The sequence below is a fragment of the Aptenodytes patagonicus genome, chromosome 9 (assembly GCF_965638725.1).
Source record: "Aptenodytes patagonicus chromosome 9, bAptPat1.pri.cur, whole genome shotgun sequence".
Lineage (NCBI taxonomy): Eukaryota > Metazoa > Chordata > Aves > Sphenisciformes > Spheniscidae > Aptenodytes > Aptenodytes patagonicus.
In genome coordinates, this window is record NC_134957.1 from 20,246,075 (window position 1) to 20,259,776 (window position 13,702).

Here is a 13,702-nt window from a genome sequence, read left to right on the forward strand (position 1 = left end):
GACTGGTGCAAACCGTGCAGGGCAAACTCAGGTTGCTCTCAGGCGCTGCAGCACCACAATGCCCCAGTGCAGGGCGAGCAGCCCTGCCGGGTCCTGCCACTTGTCACAACAAAGCAGATGGGCAAAATGGATTATCACGGCTACAGGAAAGACCGTAAATCTGAGCAGAGGAGCACACTGGCCTTTCAAAGGACTTTCTTCCCTCTTACTGTTTTTCTGGGGAAGAGAACATCACAGAGATCGACTTGCACACCCAGCCATGTTGACAAATGCTGTATGTGGAGTGGGTGCGGAGACAAGCAGAAGCATGACCTATCATGTGGCATAACTGGCTGCATCTCTTAACTGTGATAGCTTTTGATTTCTTGTGGCCCCTGCCTCAAGAAGAAGCAAATGCTCTGGTCACCGGAGAAGGTCCGTGATGGCGTGTTACGCCACTGTGCAGCTTGTCAAACCCAGAGCCCAAGCACGGGTGGAGAAGTGAGGCCTGTTCTGTTAAAACAGCATCCTGGGATGTGCGCATCTTGTCTCCCAACAGATTTTCAGTGTCCAGTTTGAAAATACAGGAAGGGCCATACACAGCTTGACTGAAGGTCCCTGTAACGCACTAGTTTATCTTCAACAAGGGCTAACAGCACAGGGCTAGAGAGCGTACAGTGAGCCGTCCTGTGTCCAGCTTCCTGCAAGGTACAGGGCAGGGACTCCCTGAAGCAGGAGCAACGTCTCTGCATTTCACAGACTTTTCTAATTACTTTCTGCACTCACATTAATTTTAAGCATTTGCAATATTCTCAAAGCCCCACAGTCCCACAGCCTCACTACGCTTTAAATACAAAAGTATCTGCCCTTGTTTTGTTTTGACCCAGCACTTGCTTGCTTCATTTGATATCCCCAAGCGTTTTATTAGAAAACCCAGTAAGGATTACTCTGCATTCACCTACTCCATGTTGCTCCTTTTGCAGCCCTGTGTCACAGCCACAGTTTCTCTTCCAGAGGAAGGAAGTTTGTTGTTTGCTCATTCCAGGTGTTACTCAGGGAGCTTCGATTATTCCTCACACCCTTCTCTGCCCCACATCTAGCTTACTACAGAGCTGCTTAGCAGCGTTTAGGTGGAAAAAGCCTTTTCCCAACAGCTGCAACCCCTGTATCTTCACCTGCGAGACTGGTTTTGCAGTGCCAGGAGAGGTGGTGTAAGCTGTGCCCAGCTGCAGCTCTGCAGCCAGGAGGGAGACAGGCAATGCCAGCCTTCACACGGGGCACAGCTAACGGCTCTGCCAAACCCTTGGAGAGAGGAGAGCTCTGATCACCTGCAGAAAAGCTAAGAGGGATAATAACAAAAGGAATAAACCTTCCCTTTGTCAGCTGCTTGGACTGTGCACCAGCAAAGAGCAGTGCCACTCGGGGAGAAGAGCAGTCCCACGTGTTTTGGAGCTGACAGCCAGGGAAAGGCCAGGTGCTGAGCACGAGTCTCGGGAGACTCCCATTTACACCAGCCAAGACATGGAAATTTGTCACCTGTCTAAAACTGCCCCCTCCCCCTTCAGCAAAGCATCAAGCAGCAGTATGACATGCATTCCCCTAGCACCAACCCAATATCCAACTCCTAAAGTGAAGGGGCAAATAAACACCAACATTTCTTCAGCAGCATGCAACATCCTCTCGCAGGGAGCATACCTGCATTGGGGCACACCAAGTGAAAGCGCATTCGGACAGCCCGCAGCCTGGACAATGCTCATTTCCTCGTTCCTCAGCGCTCTGCAGCGTGTCCCAACGCATGTGATCAAAACCAACTGAATTACCTGTGCCGATGGACCTGCCTCCTCTCACTTGGAACCAGCTGGCCGCGCAGGTCGTGGGCATGCAGCTACACCCTCAAGGAAAAGCTCGAGAAGGTGTAGTTCCGGAGTGCTTTCCAAAATAAATAGTTTGACTAATCCCATGTAGGGTTTCTGCAGCAGCAGGAGCTATTTATGAAAGAAGTTATGTTACAGACCTCTTGCCTCAATTAATATATCCTCTCTCTTCAAGTTTTCTTCTTTTTATTACAGTGGAGAAAGGTGTTGTTCGGAGAGTTGTTTGGTTTTTTTAAGTAACTCTCCTTCAAATAGTTTTATCAGGTGAAAATTAAATGCTTGCTTAGCCCAGCAAGCATGAAACACAGCCCCTTTTGGCAAGGCAGATGCTGAAGGGGCTGCCGCCTTCTTTGTGCTGCATTTTCATTTTATTTCTGGGAGGTTTAACTCAGCTCCAGCTCAAAACAGAACTATGTTAATGCTCTTCATAACTAACGGGAGCATAAACTGCTCAGATGCACAGTACCAGCTCAGTGCTCTTGCTGTCATCTGCCTACAGACATGAATTATCTATAGACCATCTGTGGGGCACTCCAGTCTCAGTTCTGATTTCTCAGTGTGTACCTTTCCTCCCCAATGCTGCACATCTTCCTCAGCGCTGGGATGTGTGCAGATTAATAATATACACCACGGGCCAAGCAGATTTCATTGACTAGACACTGCGTTGCATGCAAAGAGGATGAATTTAGGAACTTTAACCTGCCAATTTGGTAGTCAGGACGCACAAATGATGACAGTATTTAACACCCCAGTTTCATCACCTAGGTCAGTGTAGGACCATCCAGACCCACCTCACCCTTTGAGACCTGGAGCTGCACATAGGTCCATGTAATAAAGATATGAAAACATCCCTACCCAAAACATAACAAAACGCGGAAGAGATAATACTGATCTCACCAGGCTATTCATAGCCAGATGAAAATAGCAGCAAGCTGGAAAGGCTGCTTGCCCCTGTCCATACCCCTTTATCACATATCCTGTCACAATGTAAGGAAATAACCTCCTTTTGCTTTACAATGTGTGGACACTTCCCAATAGCCTTATTAGTCAAGACAGCTCTTGCAGGGCAGGTCAAAACCAAGAGTAGTATTGTATTAAGAATGATGGATGTGGTCCTGGCACCCACAGTCATACTGCAGTTCCCAGTATATGCCGTAGTTAACAGTACCAGAAAGACTTAGTGCCAAAACTGCCATACCTGTACAGAGTCCGTGATCAGCCTTGTGCCTCTCCCTGTCTCATGCTGGAGGATCCAGCCCCACTCTTCCTCCCGCCTTATTTCTTCTGCTGTCAGTACCATGAAATATGCAGAAGTATTGCCATCACTTTTTTACAGGCAAAACACTGACAGCCGTTATAATGCTCATAGGCATAATATTATGACGTTTGATCGACCTCCTTTACCAGCAGAGAAGAAATAAAAAGCAAACTATAGGATGGTCTTTCTCTTTGGGAGGGATGGGCTGAAAACCAGCACAAAAACTCCTGTCCATGGGGGCTGGACTATGTCTCCCCGCCCTGAGTCCGGTGCTGCGGCTGCAGCCAGAAAGGGAGCCGTGCAATCCCAGATTCTACCCAGCGCAGGAGCTTGCCGTTGGCTGCAGCCTGTACCAGCCGCAGTCACCAAGAAAAAGGGCAGTCCTGGGATGGGAAGCAGCGAGCCGATGGGGCTGCCGTGGCAGAAGGGAGCCAGATGTGCGAGTCTCACTTAGACATGTGGCAGCTCGACTGATGTAAGTGCTCCCTTTTACATACGGACAAGCCCTCAAGGTGCAATAATACAGATAGGAACGGTATTGCACAAGCCTGCAAACATCGCTCTTAAAGTATCAAATTGCTGGGTAACAGCGAGCGCAGTCAGTGTGTAACCTTCACACTGAAATTCAGGGGCTCCTAAGGCAGCCGAGGGCTGTCCCACTGAAAAGGCACATGGCTGAAGTCCAGACATCCCTACCCTGTGGCTGCAGTCACACCACTAACCCTCTTTCTTCCTCTCTGTGCTCACATCTCCCCTCTCGCTGTCATGAAATAAATATATAAAATACCTGCCTTTTGGCTAACCATTGCAAAGCTCCACAGCATCATGAGAGCTCTTCCAAGGTGCACCATTTTCTCTTAATTTGCAATGTGCCACTTGTAGCTATGAACTGCCTAGTCCTTCGCAGACCAAGAGCAGCTGTGAGCTAGAAGAACAGAGAATATATTTCATATAATTGTTTTCTGAAAAGCTATTCCACTAAAAATGCTGTGGCTGCACTGTCTGCAATGATATTTTGTCTGACTTGTCCCAGTGAAAGGACAGAATAGAGGTCTACTGTTCCTACCCAAAAAACTCCTAAGCAACTAAGTCATATAGAAATGGCCTCTGGATGAGAGACAGCTGATAAGATAAAGAATAACTTCAAACAAAGCAGGCAATTGTGGTCTTCCAGAGCAGTCCACATATAAATGCATCTGTTACCATCACACAGGGAATGTCAAGGCCAAATTCTGGCAATACCTGGCTGGTTTAGTCTCACCCATCTCCAAATGCTAAAATTACTCAAGCCTAACTAATCGCAGACTTTACACAGCTTTTCCTCTATTCAGCGAGGGCTGTACATGACACGATGTGCCATTCCCACCTCAGACACAACGATGAGCAACTGGTGCCTACCGATAACCACCACCGAGGGCAGCTTTGGCAGGCCCCGAGGGGCAGGCTGGAAGACAGCAGCTCTGACCCTAGCGATGGCTTTTCACTCCAGTGTGCATCCTAGAACAAAAAATACTGCTCAGTTCATTGTGAGCCCAGCCTTGGGTGGTTTCTCTCAGTTTCAGTCATTGTCTCACATTACACTTTCCAATAATGTCCAGCACGACGGAGAATCTCAGCTGTTTTATTAAAATCTTTTTCCTCCTCCTCCCCCTGGGCAGCTTTAGTGAAGGACGTCCATTGATCAAGAATGGCCTTGAGATGCTCTTAGGCACATAGGAATTGCAGGAATTTATCAGAGCAATAAGGTCTCTAGCCCAGCCCCTTGAGAGCAGCCAGTAGAAGATATTCTAAAACAACAATACAGTGCTAAGCCAAAAAAACGAGTAAACTCCCCTATTCAGTGCATGTAGGGAATGCATAATTGAGGAAATGCTCCACTGACCACATTAGAAGCGGGTGAACTCTGCTTATTTTCACTCAGCCTCAGAAATACCACTGCTTCCGAAGGAGGTATGCGACCCACAATATTACGGAAGGTTTTGTTAAGGCTTCAGTTTCCTTTTGTTAAAAATGATGCATAAGGATTTTTCTCCCTTATGCAGTTCTACCCAATGCAATGTAACTGTCACATGAGTAATTATCTACACTGAACTCTACCCATCTCCTTCTAGCAAGGAACTGCATGGGTGGAATTTGCATTACATACAATTTACTTCCTTTTATCTGTTTTTAATTAAGTGAACCATCCTACCCAGGGTAAACCAAAGACTGAGCTTCACAGTCCTAACCATTACTTCCTAGAGCCAGCATCGCCAAAAAAAAAAACCCCATCAGAGGAGAAGCGTGACTCAGACTCCTTAAGGTCAATAAAGCCTTTCACTGGTAATAAACTGATAATTCAATGCTTTAGTTTAAATATTTGAGACTTCTGTTTATTTCATAGGTGGGGACTATTTGCAGATCTTGCAGGATGTAGTTCACTGTAATTCTGCAGATTGCCAGAACACAAATAAACAAGCACAGCCGCCTGGGACACCGAGAAATCCTCTAATATCCCATTGAACAAGGATGGCCGTGTCCCAGCTGCAAGAGAGGATGCCAGCGTTTCAGAGACCTTGCTATGTCTGTCACCCAGCCAGACCCGCTCTGCCTCCGTCCAGCCCCAGCGCAGGCAGGGAGTTTTGGCGGAGGCGAGAAGGAAGCGCTCCCACACCACCACTAAATGCACTTGGCCTTGGGGTGGGGGGCAGAGGCTCGCGCTGAGGTTTACACTAAATCTTCACTTACATCCTCAAGAAGACGGAGTTTTAAAAGAATTTGCAATTCCCTGTTTATTAGTTTGTAACAAGCCTTCATCCCCGCGGCTTAGCTGTGAGCCAGTTTACAGCTCCACATGCAAGTCGTGCTGCGTTTCTGCCGCACTGACATTTCCATCAGAGAAACATCCTCGTGCCCAGGCTTCCCTCTCAGCCGGGGGAGAAAAGTCACGTTATATATCAGCTTTACAGAACCTAGCTGTCCTGCCAGCAATCTTTTCAGATGCCATGTGTATGAAGGTTATTCCTTAAAGCATCTTCTCAGCTGTTATACTTGAAAAGGCAACAACAAATAAATATATGGTAGCTAAAAGTGAGAAATTAGCGTCTTAAAGCTAGACCACTGCAGGTGACGGTTACGTATTTAGACTAATCATCTCCCTGTCCCCACTTGTCACTCCCTCATCCTCAGAACCTGGATATTTTCAATATGAAAAAGGGAGATGGAAGATAAGTTTCGGCTGAGTTCAAATAGAGAAACGGCAGGACTGGAAGATGAAAAGAAAAGCAACCACCCATGAGAACGTCTGGCTTTTATTTTTGACCCTGGAAAATATTTGCTGACCTCAACTTTGCTTCCTTCCAAACGTAATTTCTCCATGTTTGCCTCCAGTGGTGACATGTCATAAATTGCTTTCCTGACCCTGCTTGTTATGCCCCAGTAATACTGAGCTTGCAACACCTGCCCGGCCGTCTGGAGCGGGTTAGGAGCCCTCAGAATCAGAAGCCATTTTGTTGGGGAAAAAAAACCAAACCAAACCAAACCAAACCACCCTGGTTTTGTAACACAGTGGGAGCTCAGAAGTCAAAAATACATGGGGCCCAATTCCTTTGTACTCCTTTGCCTGCTGAGCTCGATGGCATGAGGCAGAACACCATGCTAAAACTCACGGGAAACCAGTGCTGTTTGTTTAGGAAGCTTTGCATACTGAGGGATCCTTCCTTCTGGACAACGATTATTTTTAAGCCTCAGCCACGTCTGGATGATTCTGAAATAACTCAAAAATGGAATGAAGGTAACTGCAAAACAACGGGGTGCATCTCATCATTGCTTAAAATGAGGTATATTTGGAAGGCCTAATTCCCTCCAGCATCTGGGAAAAGGAAAGTTTTGGAAACAACCTCCTAAGAAATAATCTCCTGATCTGCAATTTCTAATTTGTGATGCCAAAACACAGAGGGGCTACGTCCAGAGTCCGGGGTCAGCCCCCACACTATGAAAGGGGAGAAAAATGAAGATCAAGTCCATGCCTGATTTAGGATCCCCACCTTCTTCCCTTCTAATTTCCAAGCATGCGCTGAGGCCTGTATTGGTCTGTGCTGCGCCTGGTTCGAGTACAGAAATGCACTACACTACAATTTTAAATAAAGCTGTTTTACTTTGTCACCCTGAGATACAGTGAAAGGAAACTCCAGGGAAAGTAATCCCATTCCTGAAGCTGCGACTTCACCTTCTGTCACAGATCTTGTTCCATGAGAAAACAAATTCATACATGGGAATATTTTTTAATAAACTGGCCACTTTTCTTCCAGGAAAAATGCAACTTTCCAATGCAAACACAGACTCCGTCATGAATTCACTTACTGGAGCCATATATGTGCTCTAGGAGCTGGATGACTTGAGTGGGACAGGAGGTATCTCTGGCAGCACTTGTTACCTACAATAAGAAAAAAATGTAAAAAAGCACCTGCTTCCACTGTCTGTCCCCTGCAGTGCTCAGAGTTAGGTATAAGATCTTGTATTTAAGTCTTCCCAGTAAAAGGTGATGTGCAACACCCACAGACGTGAGGGGGCTAATTCTACCAGAGATGGGCAGTCTGAATTCACAAGGAAATTAATTACTTCATTAAATAAATCAGATGCCACACTAATTTCACCACAAAGGCACAGTTCTCATATTAGGTTTTCTCTATAGGAGAAAGTTACAGTAGGTTAATTAACTACAGGCATGGCTATAAACAGATGTGCTTAAACTAGCACAAATCTGCACGTGGACATGGACTGTCATTTAGTTTAGCTCAAGATAAAGTTTAGGTAAACTCAAGTGAGAAATCCAAACACAAATTGTACCAATTTAATTAAATCACTAAAAATAAAATCAGTTTCACATGATCATCTGGTACCATTTTCTTGCGCAGACAAGGTGTTTCTTCCATCTGTGCAGCTCCATCAATACTTAGCAAATCTTGCAGGGAGATGGGGAAGGCAGACTTTTTGGATAAGAATAACAAGATCACCTGTACTGTCGAACAACGTAGTTTTATTTCTAGGTGCTCAAGCTGAATAAGGTTTGGAGCTTTTATATAAGCAGTGACAACTATAATTCTGCCCAGACGTAACTGTATGATGATACTGTCGTGTAAAATGCACGTTATACTGCAGAGGGTTAAGATGTCTGCCCAGTGACAGCCCACGCTACTGACTGCCCTGCTTTGCAGTGCTATGTTCAGCCCCGCAAGCTGCATGTCTGCGAGAAGGCAACAGCTTGGGCTGAACCCGCTGAAGTGAGGCAAGCTTATTCAAGCAGACACCCAGAGCAGTTGCCAGCAGCATACAACATCCTCCATGGGCGAGCTCTGCTGAACTGCTGTTCTGATCCCACCTGTTTTCTCGCCTCCAAGACGAACTGCACCGTTAGGTTTAACTTGCAAAAAGGTAACTTGATTTTGATTCAAGAGTCACTAATAGGCACTTACTTCTCTCAGGCTTTGCTGCCTGTTGACACCCCAGGACAGCCATGTACTCCTTTCAACTTTGCTGCAAACATTTATTACTGTTCTTTCTCCCTCCCTACATCTCTGAAGTGTAGATAACAATATTGATTTAAATGCAATCAAAGCGAGTCTGCCGTACAATGAACACTTTGTCCACGTTGTGCCATACTATGGCAAGGGCTGCCTCTTTCCCAGTGATGGAGGCCCATTAAAGGGACATGATTTATGAGTTCAGGAGGAAAAACAAGTTTGCGCTTCAATTACAGAATTGTGCAGGAGAGCAGAAACTTGGGTCCCCACGTGGAGCGTCTCAGATATTCTGCCAAAGGTGGAACAGGGAGGGAGAGAGAGGAGAGGAGGGTAAAGGAGATGGTTATGAGGGCTGAACCCAACTGATCCTTGCCTGCTGCCACCTCACAGATGTTTCACAGTGGTAGGACAGTAGATCTCCACTGTCCTGACCATACCCTGTGGTCTGCCCTGGGGGCAAAGACGCAGGGGGCACAGAATGGTCTATAACATCGCTCGGGAGGATAAGCTCCATTGCAAACTATTTTATTCAAAAATTATCCACTACCGAAGAAATCCAAGAAAGACATAATAAACCAAATAGCAGTAGCCACAGGTTACCATAGCTTATACAACACCATCAGTCACACCAGAGAGCCGGCTGCAAAGGGAGCAGAAATTAATAAATGCTGCTCTTGTTGCCATGCCAACTATTTACAACAATGAAGCATGAATAAGGAAGTAAATAAAGGGGGGGGGGGGGGGTGTGGCGGCTGTGGAAATACAGACAAAACAGCAGGAGAAATCACAGGGAAGCGACTCTTCGTGTTCCAGGTTTTCACAAGTAACTTACAATATGAAGCGGGGAAGCAATAACAAAAAGTACGCTATAAAGCATCAAAATACCCCTTTTTTTGTAAGATTTTCCTCTTTTTTCAGAAGTTTTTATGTCAGATTTTCTCTGCATCTTTGGTCTGATCTCCCTCCTCTGAAAACCAGCAGCCGCCTCACAAGCTTATTTTTAATAGAGGCCACAAAACCACTCTCTAATTGCAGAAGGCCTTGATAACACGATTCACCAACGCAAGACAAAATACGCCTTTATTTAGGTAACAGCCCGAAGCCCTGACCAGGCTGGCCAGCGTGGTGCCCCAAGCCGAGGCAGGGCACCGCCAGCCTGCCACAGCGCGGGGCCGCCGAGGAGGCCTCCGAGCCCCAACCCGAAGGGCAGCGAAACGCACGGCCGCCTCCCGCTCGCCGCCGGCCCCGGCTGAGGCCCCACGGCCGCGGCGCAGGGTGCTTCCCTCAGGCGGAGAGCTACTGCTACCGCGGGCTGGCGCCTGCAGCCACCTTCCCCACCAGCGGCTTCCGCTCCCCACCACGAGCGTCGAGGCGGCGAGGCCTGCCCCGCGGGCCGCGCCCGGTGGCTGCATGCGGCTCCCCTGCCAGCTGTTAAACCTAACGCTCCCACCCGCTTCGGCGGGGCCCCACGCCGCCTCTGCCGCGGGACCACGCGTGCCCAACGCTAAGGCCGTGCAGGTCCCACCGACGGCAGGCCTCTGCCCCGCGCCTGGAGGGGAGGCCCCGGACCAGTCCGGGGAACCCTGGGCACCCGGGGCGCGGCTGGCTCCGGCGGCTGCTTGCTTTGCCAGCACCCCGGCGGCTCCCCGCGCCGCTGGAGCGCGGCCGCCGCGGCGGGAGGGAGCGAGGGGAGCGGTACCTCAGCCGTGATCTTCTCGCCTACCGCCACGGACGTTCTCCCCGCCCGGACGGCGGGAGAGGTCTGGCCGGCACCGCCGACAGGCACCGGTACCCGGGGCCGCCGCCCCCTCCCGCGGCCGAGCCCGCGACACGCCGAGCGCCCGCGCAGGGACCCGGGGCGCCCGCACCCGCCGCCTACTGCCAAGCCCGACCCGGGGGCTGCGCTCCCCCCCCCCCCCCCCCGCCACGGACGCCGGGACGGGGCCCGGGACTAACGGAGCCGCCGGCGGCCCTTACCTGCCCTCGGCGGCGTGGGGCGGCCGGCCGGGGCGGGGCTATGCCGGGGAGGCGGGGCCATCCCCTCGGGGGCGGGGCCGGGGCCGCCCCGGGCCGGGGCCGGGGCCGGGGCCCTCCCGGGCGGCAACGCCGCGGAAAACCCGGCCCGGAGCCGGGGGCGGCGAGAGCGGGAGCCGGGGCGGGCGAGGTTCGGGGAGGTTCAGGCAGGATAGCGGGAGCTGGGGGAGGGTGGGGCGGGGAACAGTTTGGGTTTGGGAGGCAGGTTGGGGATCCTTTCAATTTTCCCAACTATAGTTTTTCCTTATTTTATATGTCGGCTTGTAAAGACGAGGTAACTAGTCCCACCCTTGGCGCAGCCAGGACAGGACCCCCGCCTCAGAAAGGCAAGGTGTTAGGAGAGGTGTAAGGTGTTGGGAGAGGTGTAAGGTGTTAGGAGAGCAGGTGTAGGCAGCAACGCTGCCCGCCTTAGCCCCAGCACCCTGCACGAGGCAGCCCTACGCACGGAGCAGCCCCACAGCCCGGCCATGCACAGCAGCACCTCGGGGGCCGCCGGCCCGCTCATGGCTCCCAGGCGTCTCCTCTCGGGATGGTGGAGTTGCCTGCTTCTGAAACAAAACCCGTCCCTCTCCCCTCGGTCCGTGCCAGAGGGGTAATGGAGAGGGATGCTGGGGGCCGAGGGGTATTCCAGTCTTCAACTTGGGCAGATAACGAAGAGCGCCCCCCCCCCAAGCCCCTGTTCAAACCCGAGCCAGCAAAAATTAAGCTCCGAGTTAGGATTTGAAGGTACATTCCCAGCAATTCCAGTTTATTGGGATCCCTACATCCCTGCTGTTTACCTCTTCAACGTAATCTAGACCCATGACACTGCCCTCCATCCCCCTCGGTGCCCCACCGGTCTCCGTCCCCTCACATCAAGGCGCAGTCACCAAGAGAGACACAAGGTACAGTAACAGATCTTAGGCAGGGAGGAGAAATCAAGAAGCTCCAGGAGGCCTGGGGAATGCCCTTACCTTGCTAATTTGGGCCGTGGTAGTCTACAATGCGCCAGTGCCACGTGAGGAAAAAAACAGTGCAGCCCTGAAAGGCTTTAGCACCCAGGCGAGAAAAGGGCATCGAGAGCAACACGCAGCTATTTGCAGTACATGCTGTCCTGACCAGCTGCGGATATGGCAGCTCCCCCAGTTTTCAACTTCTACAACAGAAAAGGCTGAAGCAAGACTAGTCACGCTTTCACACATGCACTCAGTTTCTGCTAGGTGTTTGCCTGCTACATACAAACTCTTTTACATGACTGTCCCTATTTTAAAGATGGAGAGATGAAGGACGCAAAGTGAAGCACCTTGTCCCGAAGTGCAATTTGTCCCCAGCAGCACCACTAACTCGTTCACAAGTTCCAGCCCTGAGATGAAACCTGTTGGTCTGCCCAGCAACATGCTGCTCCTGGGCCATCCTCAAACGCCTCTGCAAGCCTGAGCCTCTATACAATGGGATTAAAGTATTTTTTTTTTTTAAAAAGGGACATTAAGAGCTCAGGACATGGGAATATTTGCATCGGAGTATTTGCTTTCCCACTGTAAATGCTGATTTCCAGCTGCAGTAAACCAGGATCACTCTAATGATCTCAATTAGCAGAGATAAGTTTTAGTGGCAGCTGTGCATTTCCTCCAGCTCAGGTAAACCGAGAACTGACGAAACCGAGACGGCTCTGCCGATGGCCTTCAGCTCCTTGGCTTACTCTTTTCAATGGTGCCTTTAGGCTATAAAATGGAGCGCTGGCTTTGAAGGCAAATAGCCAGTGTCTTACTCCTGACCCTACCATTAACTTCATGTAGTGCCATAGAAATTACTTAACTTTTCTATATCTCCGCTCCAGTCAATGGCAATAACACTAAAGCCTGTTGAGATCAGCAAGAGCACGGTGTTATTACTGTAACTTGGCTGGGATGCTCAGAATCCATTTTGGGGTTTCAGCATCAAATCAATCAGTGCAAACTGGATTCTGCAACTGCAGGAAGAATTTTGATACGAGGATTCAATAGGTACAATATTGCTTGGATTTACAGCCTGTGCTTTCACATTTTTATCCAGGTACCTTAAACCCAGGCCATTATAGCCTATGCCTAATAACAGGTGTAAAATAACAACCCTACAGCATGCGGTAAACTTCAGAAGTGGTAGACATACAAACTGTCCAAACATCACTATGAGTCTGAATTCTGAGTGCTGGAGGGTCAATGCTTCTGCATCAAGTGGAGGAAGGAACAACAGCTTAGTAAAGGTTTTATTTCTGGCCAGTCCTGTTCAGTGATAGAGAAAAATGTGGCTTGGAAGTGAGTAAATAGAGTCACATGGGGACAACTTTACAACAGCCTGTAAAATCAGTGAAGAAATTTATTTTATTACTGCAACCAGCTACTCCTATGCTTTTCTCAACTTTCAGTCTTTTAATGTCTTCATAAGAACAACTGGCAGAAGCCACGTAAAACACTAAAATAGTAGGCAGAGGTGGGAAAAAATTGGATTTACTTGCTGATCTCTATTTAAGCTTTTGTGGTCTGTATCCTAAAATGAACTGCTGATTCAACTCTAAGGTTGGGGCTATTAAGCTTAAAATACTGGGAGGTGTTCTGAGTCTGGGAGCTGCTGATTGCTGCCTGCCCTTACAAGTCACTGAGCATCTCTTGTGATCAGCTGGCACTTTGCTTATGGCAAAAATTATGATTTGTATTAAGGATGATACTGCCCAAGTGCATAAACCTCGGTGCCTGGGAGAGGAGACCGGACATCCTTGAGCTGGACCAGTGTCTCTGGCTCTGTGGGTCTGGTCAAGGATTCCCCGCTGCCCTGGAGCACCCAGCCCAGAGGGGAAAGCAGGGAGAAGAGGGGACTTGGGGCTGTTTAAGCCCTCAGTAGATTTTAAAACAGCCTTGGGCTTCCCCAAGACACCAGTGCTTCTGCAGTAACCCTTAGGGGTTACTGCTCTGCCAGGGATCTGTCTCTGAGGGCGCTTCCTCCCCTTGTGCTGTGGTTGAAGTGACAAAGGTTTGTTTATTCGTATTCCAGTAAGAGAGGAAAGTCCCTCAAAACCTACACAACTTTTCAGACTACAATGC

General features: G+C 49.3%; 1 protein-coding gene across 3 annotated transcripts in view; it reads right to left on the minus strand.

The window, feature by feature from the left end:
* Window positions 1-10,620, minus strand: part of LOC143164587 (synaptotagmin-like protein 2) — a 41,695-nt gene extending 31,075 nt beyond the window's left edge. Inside the window, exon 1 of one of the 3 annotated variants that reach the window (XM_076347362.1) lies at window positions 10,590-10,620. The gene's annotated coding sequence lies outside the window, so the exon portion shown is untranslated. Of the gene's footprint in view, window positions 1-1,799; window positions 1,931-10,311; window positions 10,330-10,589 lie in introns of those variants that run through there. The other 2 variants (XM_076347364.1, XM_076347363.1) reach the window with 2 other exon arrangements.
* Window positions 10,621-13,702: the final 3,082 nt, after the last annotated feature.